Below are 13,894 nucleotides of genomic sequence, written 5' to 3' on the forward strand. Positions count from 1 at the left end.
TCCTCATAATTTTGACTTGTGGGTGTCAGACAAGTCTCTGGGTTCCTGCCCTTATTATAAACACCATCTCCAGAGGAGGCAAATGTTCTTAATTTTTATAGTCACAATGCAGTCATGCTTTGAGATCATCTGAGAAGTGCTGTAGAAGCACAAAGCATTATTACTATCATTAAGGCAGTAATGACTATGATTATAATGCAGTTAGGGGAGCCAAGGAGGAATGGTAGTTAAGGGTGAGTAAGATTTATCCCCCATATATCTAAGTAAGATTTGTTGTATCAAAAACCTGTATGTGTGAGTGTGTGTGGTAGGCATAGACAGGTAGATGATATTGAGATATCATCACTGGCAGATATGTACTGAAATCCATTTTGGTGAAACTGGGTTTAGAAAACATCATTCCATTCCATTCCATTCTACTTAAAACTTAGAAGACAGCTTTCAGTAATAATGTGTTGGTGTAAATAAAGTATGACTTCCTTGCATATCACTTGGGAAGTGACGGTGATCTCAGAAGCTCTGGATGTAGCAGGAGGTTGTGGTATAAAGTATTTACTTCAGGTATTACTCTAACTGCTCTGGGGAACAAAAGGAAGACAAAGAGGAAGTCTGTAGTTTGACATCTTTGCCATTTACTCTTTTTCCCCCCACTTTCTTCCTTGATCTCCATTTTTAGAAGTCTGTGATTCTGAAAAACTAACATTTACTCGTTAAGTAAGCATTATGAAGAATCTGTTAAAAGTCATGCCTGGTGTTAGCTTGTAGGATTAATGGGCTGAATACGATTTGTTCCTTGCCTTAAAGGTTTTACAGTTTAGTGAGAGAGTCAGACAAGAATATCGATGGGTTTAATGTGTTAAATACAAGCTCTTCCATTGTCTGAGCACCATGATCCAATCTGCACCTTGGATATCTCCTTTGGGGTCAGTGTAGGATGGATTTAAGTGAGGTTAATTGGAGGTAGGGAGAGCCTGATCAAGGTCATTTTAGAAATACAGGTGAGAGATAATTGCCTTCCTGTTAAGTTCTTGAAAAATTTTTCAACTCTGAAACCCCCAAACTTGGTATTATTTATTATGAGACCAAGTGAAGGGAATGAGTGGTTTATAGGATTCAGAAGTTTGTGTGGTTGGAATATTTAGTTGACCAAAAGTATCACTTCTTTTCTACTAGAGTGGATTGTCCATGGAAATTTCAGAGGCCCTCTTTCAGAATCTGAGAATTATTCTAGTGCAGAGAAAAAAAAGGAATGTGGGCACTGAGACTATACCTGCCTTGCCTGGGGTGGATGCAGAGGGTTTTGGGAGAAGATCCCTCGTTTATTTCAGGCATAAGGTTCAACAAGTAAAGAGATTCATAAAGCTATTCAAATTGTACTCTGTAAATTTGTCCCTATCCTGAGAGAGACATAAAGCCTATCACTTTAAAGATTATAAAGAATCTAATTGTTTTATATTTGTCATTTGAAAAGACTGAGTTTGCCTTTGTATCACTGGGAAACTATCATCACCATGCATTCATGAGGCAAAGTATGTGTATAGGGGTCATGTTTTACCCACTGAGAGATCAAACAGCTTTGGGGAGACTTTTGGCACTTTGCTTGGACACAAATATTTGCTGTTAATTACAAAAGAGGCTTAATTGAAGTCGGTCGGTCTAACTTCACAACAGACCTGAGTAATAGAGTACAGTGACCAGGTATTTTCTATTCCCTCTACAAGTGTAGTCAAGGTGAATGACATTAAATTTAACCGGTAAAGATAAAGTCAGCAAGCCTTATTCTTAGTACAAGTAATATAACGAACAACAGTAGAGGACTGATATAGAATCAAGGAAAAAATCTTGATGGCCTTTGCTTGGGAATCTGAAAGAGATTGTTGCCAATCTCTTCTACGAGTTTTTGATAATATAAGAGTTGGCTGCATCTTTGGGATGCTTTCAGGTATGGTGAAGGGACTGGATAAGCTCTTTAAGTTCTGTATTAACAATATTCTATTTAATTGGAAATTTCCTCTGAAGCATTTCCAGAAGTGTGGACTATTTTTTTAATTCAAAGGTGATACTTATTCGTTGCTTCTAAGAAAAGGCTTTCCAACTTCATTGTCAGAAAGCATCTTTATGGAAACAGAAATAACATGGGGTGCATGTGGACACCCTCCATGATATGAAATCACTCCCTCCTATAGCTACATAAGCAATTTTCTTTTTATGTCTTCAGAAGAAGCAGAACTGGTCATCCACGGAAACACATGAGTATAATTCGCTTGATATTTATTAATACCTTCTCATTATGATAGATGCCGTGCTGAATGTTTTCATGGTTATGATCTCATTGCATCATATTTTATTAAATGAAGAAATAATTATAAGACTGGTGCTTTTTGGTGGGGAGGGTTGTTTTGTTTTTTCCCAGAGACACAGAGCTAGAATGTGGCAGAACAAAGTTCCTGAGTTTGAGGTTATTGGTTCTTTCTTGTGCATTTGTGGTCATCTTCTCTCACTGATCCACTGTTAATAACTCCCTACCTATCAGGCTGAGCCCCAGGCAACAGCTTTATCGCACCTACCACTCCTTCAACCCCTTCTGATATTCCCCAAGCTAAGCTCTAGCCTATCATTCACTGTTTCCATCTCTGCCTAATTCCTCAGCTGTTAGCTCAAACCATAAGCAATGTTGAGATTTTTGGACCCCTTTTAGTTGCATAAATTTTGGTTTCAGAGGTCTTCTTAATTCGACCCTACTATGATGTAAAGAAGCATGCTATAGCAAATCTGGTAGTTATAACTCCCAAACATATCTCAAATCTGTCAAATTTCCTCTAATACCATATTTTCCATCCTAACTCAAGTCACCTTCTTGAAAGAGACAAAAGTGTGGACTGTGGTGAAAGTAGTCTCATGCTCTACTATAGAGAGTGTGGTCCATGGACCAGTAGTGTCAGCATCACTTGGGAGCTTGTTGGAAATGCAGAATCTCATATCTCACCCTTGACTTGCAAATCAGAATCTGCATCTTAACCAGATCACCAGATATTCCTATGTACTTTAAAGTTAGAGAATCAGTGCTCTAACAGACCTCCCCACACTTTGTCTCCTCCATTACATTCTCCCCCTGTATCCAGTGTGATCTTTAAATAACATAAATATGTTTATACCATTATGCCACTTGAAGTTCTTTAATGGTTTCCCATCTCACTTACATAGTTGCAACTCTAGACAATAACCTACAAAGTCCTACAAGATCTGGTTGTTACTGACTACCGTTTACACTGACCTCCCCTTCCTTTCAGTTCTTAGACCACACCATGCTTGGTTTTACCTGTAGGACTTACCTCATTGTTTCCTTTACTCTGAACACTTTCCTGCTGCTCTTGGCATGATCTTAAATCTTCTTAACCTTTCATTTCAGCTTTGAAATATGCAGATGTACATTTTCTTTGGAGAGATTAAATGAAACCAGCATGGTTATAATAGAGAAAAACTGGAGATACCTCGTTAGAGTGGTCAAGTACATTTTCTCCAAAGAAATCACTCCCTCCTATAGCTTGAGTTTCTCCAAAGAAAATGTACTTGACCACTCTAATGAGGTATCTCCAGTTTTTCTCTATTATAGCCATGCTGGTTTCATTTATAGCATGTATCTCAGTTTGGCATTATACTATCTATTTATTTCTCTAACAATTGTCCATTTCCTCTTTTGGACTATGTAAGGGTAAAACCCATGACTACTTCCCTAGTCCTTTCCTAGTCCTTAACTTCCCTGAATAGAGAATGTATTCTATAAATATCCGCTCAACAAATGAATAAGCCATACTGTTGTTATGTTTCTTATTGAATTTTTTCAAGAGTATATAATAAAAGAGAAATTGTTAGTGTTTATAATTCTTGCCATTGTTGCTAGTTGTTTTTGGCTTTTTTTTTTTTTTTGTCATTTTACCCAAATTATGCTGTTAGCTATAAAGATTCTGGAAGGTTTTCCTAATACCAAATTTGAGCATTATCAGCATAGTGATTTTTTTTTCTCCAAGCTATTTGCAAATGTGAGCTAGTTCTCATTTACCTACTGTATCCAACAAATATTGTCCTTATATCAAATATCCAGCCATCTCCTTAATGGAAACCACAAAGTGTTATCTACAAGTATAATTGCCTTGGTCCAGAGTTGATGAGGAAACATATTGAACAAATATTCTTGTTTCTTTTCTTTTCTTTCTTAAGAGAGTGCTGTAAAGGATGTAGGGGTAATGAGTTCAAGGACTGATGTCTTGAAATATTAGGCTGCAAATGATGCTTAACCCAGGGTCAGAAAAAGAAAACTCCCTTGTGATGTATCATTGCACAATTGCATAAAGCACATGTGTAATAGAGACTTATATCTTTCCCTGAAACATCTGGCATTACTCATCATGAGAAGCAGGTGCCTAGGTTGGACGGACCACATGTCCGTTCCAGGATGACACATTTCTGTTGTTTCTGGGTTGCATTTTAATTTTCTTTGGCTCTTGTCAATGCAAGCACATTAGTGATCAAAATGATAATGCAGAGAAAGATTGCCTAAGAATGAGGGTAAACAAGGTAGCTGTTGCTTCTAGCTTGATGAAATTCTGGGTTGCAGAAAATTAGTAAGCCATCCTGTGACTGACAGCCCATGAAAGTCCCGATGTAATGCTGGTATACTTGCTGTGACAGGTTGAGTTACAGCTTCCATGGATGAAACTTGTCTTCAAATGGAGGGTTTGCCGGCTAGCTAGCCAAAGTCTTTGTTAGGTGTTAGCTAACCATGGGTCAGGGTGTCATAAAAGTTTTCTGAGTTGAGCCCTTTTCTCTCACATAAGCTATTGTGTCTCATAGGATGAAGGCTTGTGAAAGTGCTGGAACAAATTTTACAAATGCACAGTACTTTAGCCAGGGTACATCTTGTCACACTTACTAAGAGAACATGGTGAAGTCACCTGTCCGGTTGTGCTGTTCTCCCTTGTTTTACTCTAGTGTGGTGTTAAATCATCAATTGTTAGATTTTCAGGATGAAAAACATCTGGTTATCCAGGTCCATGCACCCTGCTTGTATTGTGATCTCTCTGAATCCCATGCAGAGTATGGCAGGAAATGAATAAGTGAGGTTCTAATAGTGGCAGTGTTTCTCAAGGTGTGGTATGCTGATTATCTGTTTCAGAATTACGTGGCATGCTTCTGGAAAACATAGACTTCTGGGATGGGCTCTACAGATCTACAGAATCAAGGTCTCCGACATAAAGATTACAAGTCTATGTGGTCAACAAATGTTCCAGATAATTCTTCTGAATTCTAACGTTAGAGAATTACTAGCTTCTGTTGAAATTAAGTGTACTATCTTAAAATTATCTTCTAATAGGCTTTCAATAGAATTGGGGATTCAAATAATCAACTTTAAAAATAAGTTTCATGGATCAGCACAACACATTCTTGGCTTGTCAGATTTGATACCAATTAAAATCATCCTGAAGTTGACCCTTAGAAATGTAAGTATCTGAGTCCTGCTCAATAGTAACTCTTTATAGATCAGAGACTTATTTTCAGGGATGGTTTACATGGTTTGGAGTGCACGCATGCGTTTGTGAGTGTATTTGTGCATGTAAGCATATGCGTTGTGAGAAGAAAGGGGAGTTGATTGGGCTCTGTTGTGCCTGCGGACTTTAGATCACCTCTTCATATCCAGATCAAATACTTATGGAATACTAAGAGGAACTCATCTTTTTTCCTTTAGTGGAATGAGTTTAAGAGATTTTCTTTTGTCTTTTTCTTTTCTTTACTTTTCTTTTCTTTTCTTTTCTTTCCATTCCTTTTCTTTTTTCTTTTCTTTAAGATTTCATTTATTTATTTGAAATAAAGCACATAAGAGGGAAAGAGTGAGCATGAGCAGGGTGGGGTGGGGGAAGGGCAGTGGGAGAGGGAGAAGCAGACTGCCTGCCAAGCAGGAGGCTTCTTGCTGGATTTAATCCAAGGACCCTGGAATCACTTCCTGAGCTCAAGGGAGATGCTCAACCAGCTGAGCCACCAAGTTCCTCTCTTTTGTTTTTTGCAAATGATTAGATATCCCCTATATAAACTATTCTCATGACTCTTGTTTGTGTTTTTTTTTGTTTTTCTTTTGAAAAAAAAATTCTATAGTGCAAAGATGCAAAAAACATCATTAAAAACCAGTCAGGGTGTTTTTTGTCCTCACTGCTAGAAGTCATTTCTGAGAAATGTTTATTGAACTGTGATATACAAACAGAAAATACACAAACTGAGCATCACATTTAGCCAGTATTGAGATCAAACAACAGAATGTCACTGAGTCCCCAGAAATCCCATTTGTCCCTCATTTCAGTCACTAAAACTTTCCAAGAAAAACCATTTTCCTGATGGCTAGAAGCAATTTTATTTCTCAAAAATATCTAATCATTTTACTTATTTTTTTCTGTAAATATTAATCTTGCTGCACATATTGGAATCTTTAGCATCTTGCTGATTTATATTAATCCAGTCTGAACTTTCCCATTTGCTGACTTTTTAAAAAACACTTTTGTTTTGTTAATTTATAATTCTAGAATTTTTCTTTCATTAAGTGATGGTCTCTACATTCAACTCGAATCATTTGTTTGTTTCATGTTTTGTTTCTAACCTGTAATGTAGAAATTAAAATTTCAGGGTAGTATTAAGTGTGTAGTTAATATCAATTAGGGAACACTTCAGGCAATTGTTTGAACTACATCAGTTTAAAACAAGTGGTTGATATTTTTTTCCATTTTATCTACTGGGAAAACTTGATCAACAAGCAAACCAAATGGTTGGGTATAATAAACTCAGTGCAATAATTCATTGGAACCAGGAATAATTCACTAAGAATTTATATTTGGTGTATTAGGAACAGCAAATAAAAAAGAATATGGGGCTCCTAGGGACTACACATGATTTTCTTTTGTGGTCATAAATCAGACTGGTATTCTCAGCAATAGGCAGGCCTATTGTCCATAAGATTAAAAAGAAAGGTATTATGGGAATGTGAAAAGAGTACTGTACTTGGGGTCTGAAAACTTGTTGTGTGACCAAAGGCAAATCATATATTTTCAACAAGAGCCAGTTTCTAAATCTATGAAATGAGGATGATAAGATTTCCCTTGAAAAGTTGTGGTGAGATGTAAATAAGATTAATGTTTCTAATCATCTAAGAAAATGCTGGACATCGTCATGCTCAATCAGTGTGGCTTTCCTCTCTTTCCACATAGCCAAATAGCATGTACAAAGAGGTTTAACATGTGAGGCCTGTTCTATTAGAAACAAGAACGCACTATACTCTATCCACTTCCATACATTTTCTATTTATTTATTTCTTATTCTAAAATAAATACATACTAATTAGGTAAAAAATTGGAAATAGAGTTATGTCGAAGAACTCCCTTAAATTCCATACTCTCAGAGACACACAGTCAATATTGGTTTCAAGCATCTCACTTACCACCGTATTTTCTTCGTACCCCTCTGAATGCTCTGTACATAGTAGGTCTATCAGTGTGTCAAGAATTGAACTTTTTCCCAAAAGATAGGAAAGTGGTTGTAAATCCTTTATGACTGTTCATTATTGGCTTAGCATGAAACCCAGCAGATTTTCTTGTCAACCTGCTATTTTTCTCAATCCTCAAGGACAGATATGTGTCCTGTTAACTTCTTAAATAGCTCTAAGGACTGAGATTACAGTTTCTCTTTTTATAAGAGGCTAGGTCTACAGGGTAGATGTTAATAAAACACACCATTTAAAAATTATTTTATTAGAATTTCAAAATGAAAGCTGGGTTTTTCTTTTCTTTTTAAAGGAGTACAGCAAGGTAGAAAGCACTGAATTAGGAATTCCAGGAGCTGAGTTGTAGACCCCCTTCTTCATTTGTTTCCCTGCCTTGGGATCTAGGTAAGCAGTGCAACTTCTGTCACCTTGTAAAAGCAGAGAAAATAATAACTGCCTTGCTTTTCCTTTTATGTGGTGATTGTGGAAATCAATTGCAGTAATATATGTGGTAGTGTTTCACATAACAAAGTGCTATAAGCCTTTTGTGTTGACATGGTATTAATAGGAAAAATAGTGTGCATAACATTAACATAAATATATCTTTTCGGCTATATGTGCAAACAACAGTATTTATTTTGATGCTACTTCACAAACCTGTTATGTGGGTCCTTAATAATTCTCATGAGTGTATAGAGGCTGAAAAAAATATCTAGAATCACAAAAATTCCCCAATTGCCTAGAACTTTTGTAGATTATCATGTCACCTCTGTACTAAGTTCCACTCTAGAAATTCAGAACACAGAATTAGAAAAAGAGATAATAATTAATTTTCCAGCACTCACCTTACCCAAGAATAGAGTTCTGTTTATATTACCATTTTTGCTCTGTAGATACTTGGATACAGCATGAAGATAGTAATTGTTATCCAAGGCATTAAATAGGCCACTTAGCATTTGGGAAAAAATAGCATTAACCATTAAATATTATAATCGTGCATCCCCTAGACATGTTGTAACATTTCTGTGTTTTTGTGCAGAAAGAATATACGTTTTAAAGTTAGAACAAATTGGTTTTGAACCATTGCTCCACTTCACCGGCTTCGTGACTTGGGGGTAAGTTATTATCTGCTCTGAATCTCACCTTCATTAGAATTCAATGAAGTGGTGTATATAGTGTAGTAAGGACAGTACTTGGCACATTTTTGGCATTGTGTTAGTTCCCTTCTCCTTTTCATCATGATACCAAAATGTTTACATGTTTGTTTGTTTGTTTTTTTAAGATTTTATTTATTTATTTGACGGAGAGAGAGATCAATGTAGGTAGAAAAACAGGCAGAGGGAGGTGGGGGAGAGCAGGTTCCCTGCTGAGCAGAGAGCCTGTGGGACTCCATCCCAGGACCCTGGGGTCATGACCTGAGCGGAAGGCAGATGCTTAACCCACTGAGCCACACAGGCACCCTTAAAATGTTTACATATTTTAACGGAGATGAGTATTTGATAACTTACAATAACAAGGAAAATCTATTCCACTTATTTTTCCTAGGCATAGTATAAAAATCCATGCTTTTATCTGCATGGATTAAGAAGTAAAGTATTATATTTTCAAACAAGATGTTTTATTGGAAATTTGTTTACCTTGCCTAATGCAAACATAAGCTATAATTGGATTAATGACTTAAACGTGAAACTAAAAGCACACAAGGACTAGAAGAAAGTATAGGAGAATATTTTTTTTTTTTAAGATTTATTTATTTATTTGACAGAGAGAGATCACAAGTAGGCAGAGAGGCAGGCAGAGAGAGAGGAAAGGAAGCAGGCTCCCTGCTGAGCAGAGAGCCCGATGTGGGACTCGATCCCAGAACCCTGAGATCATGACCTGAGCTGAAGGCAGCGGCTTAACCCACTGAGCCACCCAGGCACCCCTATAGGAGAATATTTTAATCATCTCAGATTGGAAAAGGTTTCCCTTTACATGATATTTCATTGTAAGAGAAAAATATATAAGAGAAAAATATGTCATATTTCATTACACTAAAATTTAAAGCCTCTAGCAAAAAACAAAAAACAAACAAACAAAAAAACCCATAAAACAAAGGGTGAACTGTGGAAATTTATTTAGAATTCAGAAGCAAAGCCTCGTATCCCTAATATCCTCAAGGGCCTTTGTAAAGAGCTTGTACAAATCAATTAAAAAAAAAAAAGATAAACAATTTAGTACAGTAAACAAAGGTCATGGAAAGGCATATGTTTAGGTAACTCCTTTCCACCTAAAAAAGAGTTACCTTGGTAATCTTGAGTTCAAGTCCTGACAACAGAGTATTAAACCATCTGTATAAGTGAATGGGAAGACGGTGATCCTATATTTTGCAACTGTGATCAGCTCTTTTTGGAATGAATGAATTTTCTTGACCGAAACCTCTAAGTTTCCTGAAAAAAAAAAATATTGCTTAAATTCTTGGTTTTTAAAGGGGTGATCTTTCTAAACATGTCTCTTTGCTTTGCCTTCTTTATCAGGGCATTAGAGAACCCACACTTAACCCTTTCTTGATGTCTTTATTCATCATCACAAGCATTGATGCAGTGCACTGAGGGTAGCCAGAGCCCTATACTCCTGTACTAGTTAGGTTAAGATGGCTGTGCAGTTTGAATTCTTAGGGAGATATTAACACTAGCAATAAAAGGCAATCTTATAAATTACAGTTACCTTTGAAAATCCCCTGGGGAGTCTCCCCTGTGGAGATCGATGTATAATCATTCTGATAAGAATTCCAGAATAGCCTTTTTCCTTGGCATGGGAAAGAGTTGCTTTTACGATGATTAAGGCTCAGATAAAGTAGTTGATTCACAATGTGATACCAGGTTCTCTGAAAAAAAAAAATCTGCATTTGACCTCTAGGGCACTTGTGTTCTGTTTATACTTTACATCAATGTGCTGATTACATCTTCATTCCATGAAATACCCATTTTACAGCTGAGTCAGTGGAGGCTTTGAGATATGAAATCCTTCACCAAATCATGGTGAGGACAGGGGATGTGGGACAGCCTGTGATTTTGATTTAGAGTAATCTTATGTTATACTAAATTTCTTAGAATTGTATGTAAAATAAAACTAAACAGGTCCTAAGTGAGAGTCCAATAAACTTTTCACTGAATGAAATATGGAAGTTTTAGGTATGAACTTTGGAAGTAGGTGTGTACTAGCTATTCAGAAATATGACCATCTTCTGTTCATCATTAGCATTCTGCCTAGGTGAGATATTACTTTGCATATCTGCAGAGATGATAACTAAAGTATGAGGTGCCATAGTTTATAACGATATGTTTTTGATCATGTATGCAGCTTGCCACACCATATTGTATAAAACACATGGTGATTGAGCAATGAATTTCATCTTCTCCTGGGTATCTCGCATTTCACACCTCTATACTGTCATTGTCCTCATGAATCTTTCATTGTGCCTCAGAGTTGGGTAATAGAGTTGAGCATATCAGGCACGGAAGCTTTCCTGGAAGGGATGTCTATAATCAGATGAACTGAATATAATTTAGCTATGCATGATGTAACTCCTTCCATATACACCCCACAGGAAAACCCTGAGTAAGGGAAAAGAAACCCACCACGGCATGTTCACTTTCTATTCATGACTGCACGAGCCTGGTTTCTAGTACTCTGGAATCAGAAATGGTGATGTGAATAGCCCAAGTTAAGGTGAGGCTCTGAGAAACAGGGAATTTTATATAAACCTCCCTTGTAATGATTGGGATCAAATTACTTAATGTTCTTCTGTTCTTTCTAAGAAGACATTAGCTAAAGAATCATTTTCCAAACCTTATTTCAAGCAATTAACTCAAATACTTGCCCACATGTTTGCTATTTTATGACATTGTAAGTTTTTCCTATTCTCTTTTCATTGTTCTCAGTGAGAATTCCTTGCATTGCTCTTAGGATGCATCTCTGGTGTCTTTTTCAGTCATGACTCCACCCACCCTGTCTCCCACCCCAAACCCCCATAGCGGCTCCACAGGAAGAGCCAGTTGGAACACACTTGTTCAATTATACATTTTATTTATTTATAGTCTATTTTATTCTTTTTATTAAGCCCCTGTTGTTACAGAATTTCTTCAGTTTCTAATGTTTGAGCTGCCATGAATTACTCCATTTTTTTGAACTTCAGAGTTTGAAATTACTCTTCTTTTGTTTTGTAAATTCATGTGGATTGGCAGCTCCAAGGTTTCCTCTTCCCACCGCACCTTCCCTTTTGCTTGAGAGAATACCGCTGCTGGTGGCCACAATATAGAAATGGTGGCTAATAACATTCACAGGCTGGTGAGCTCTTGCATAACCCCTTGAGGCCTCACTCTCTACAAAATGCAGATGATACTAATAACACCTTGTGTAATCAATGGGAGGATTAAGCAAATGATGCATATAATGTTCTTGGCAAATTGTCCTATGTGAGAGAAATGTTAACCATTGTTACGATTGTCATCTCATTTCTCGGAAGTCCTTTTGTATTTGAAACTTGAACTACACTTTGCAGTTCATATTCACTTGGTAATTTATAGAATATATGTTAAGTTGTCTTGATTTCAGTTTTCCTACCCATTCAGATTGCTCCTTACCTTCATTGTTCCTTTTAGCTACCACCCTATTTTTTCCTCCTTTCAGTAGATATTGTATGAAAGAATGTGCTATATGATCAGCTCTGGGTTCAGAATTTTAGATGCCATCAGCTCTGAAAACATTGTGGTATGCCAACCCCCAGTACCATCCATACATAAACCGAAACAAAGTTGTATTTTTTTAAAATAACGTGAAATTCTATAATAGTAATCTCTAGTTTACAGATGATGAAATTAAGGGAAATTTTTCACGTTATGGTTATAAATTTCTGAGTCGATTCACAACACTTGAATTTTTTGCTTTTTCAGAGGGCTAACTGCTGAGCTATTAGTCTCTGCATTAAATACGTCAGCCTTGTTAAACCAGTTGCCATTTCTTTAGCACATACAATCACACTCTAAGTGAGCAAGAATTCTTGTCCCCTCAAAGGGCCTTCTACCAGGACTAAGAATCAATATAACATGAGACCAGTTAATAGGAGAAAATCAAATTTAATAGCATATGCATGGGGAATCCACAAAGACATGGAAATTCCAAAGGTAGTCAGGCAACATGAAGTATTTATGTCATCCTGAATTAAGGAGAAGGTGGTAAGGGTCTGGGGATTCAGAAGAATGCAATTCATAGGGAATAAGAAGAACAGATGTTCAATAATTAGATGTTACCTTGTGATGCAAATGGGTCACTTACAAAAAAAAATTACCTTTGCTAATAACCCTTATTCTGAGAAAGATGCCCAGTTTAGATTCTTCTTTGTAGTTAAATGTAGGCCAAAAGTTTTTCTTGAGCCTGCGGGGTATCAATTGCTTTCAGCTCAAAATAATGTTCATCCGAAGTGGCCCATCTTGGCTTTGGCCCCTACAACACATACTACTCTGTGTGTGTGTTTGTGTGCCTGTGTGTGTTTATATAGTTAACTATCCAATATAGTTAATATACATAATTATATGGAATCACAATATTATTCAAAGTATATAGGCTGTAAGGGAGATTATAAGACAGCTGTTATATCTGCCATTTGTTAATAGGTTTTCATGTCAGTTTCTTAATATCTATGAGTCTCCTTTCTTGGTCTGTGAAAATGGGTCATAACAATATTTGCTTCTTAGTGTTACTGTGAAGATTGTGTAGGTGACACCATTTGAGAAGTTATTTAGCACTACATAACTTAAGTGAATTAAATTTTTAAAAATGGCATACTTTATTTGTCCTATTAAATCATTAAGATGTGAGATCAAGGTCAGTACTAAGTAATTGTTATCTAGCCATCTGTGTTGTTTTTGGCTGCTTACTGAGAAAACTGTCTTTTTATCACTAATGTATGAGCGCCAAGATGAAAGTCCTGTTTTATGCAAGGGAAAGGCCAAGGGACAGATATGAACAGTTATACCTACTTCATGGACTTCTTGGGAGGTTTAAATTGCTTATTTTTAAAGTGTTTACCACACTGCCAAGTGCACAGGAAATGCTGAATAAATGGGGTGTTGTTGATTTTTATTGGTGAACATCTTTGGAAGCAGGGTCCATTCTGACTTTTGGCCAAAGTCAGACTCCAGGTTCAGGATTTGAAATAAGTAAGGGTGAGAGTATGATTGAGGTGAGGACGTCTAGAGTGAACACGGAGACAGGCAGAGTTTATGCAGAGAATAACATCAGTCCACATAATGTTCATGAACACTGATTCTGGATAAATTTTTATGGATATGGATTCTGGAGAACCAAGGTTATTTTGGAAAATGCTGTAATCTC

General features: G+C 36.7%; 1 protein-coding gene across 1 annotated transcript in view; it reads left to right on the forward strand.

Moving 5' to 3' along the window:
- Nucleotides 1–13,894, forward strand: part of DIO2 (iodothyronine deiodinase 2) — a 231,923-nt gene that overhangs the window by 144,279 nt on the left and 73,750 nt on the right. The window contains 2 exon segments of the mRNA XM_045071762.1: nucleotides 7,833–7,924; nucleotides 8,559–8,634. The gene's annotated coding sequence lies outside the window, so the exon portion shown is untranslated.

The sequence above is a fragment of the Mustela putorius genome, unplaced genomic scaffold (assembly GCF_011764305.1).
Source record: "Mustela putorius furo isolate JIRA1106 unplaced genomic scaffold, ASM1176430v1.1 tig00000129_pilon_pilon_pilon, whole genome shotgun sequence".
NCBI lineage: Eukaryota > Metazoa > Chordata > Mammalia > Carnivora > Mustelidae > Mustela > Mustela putorius.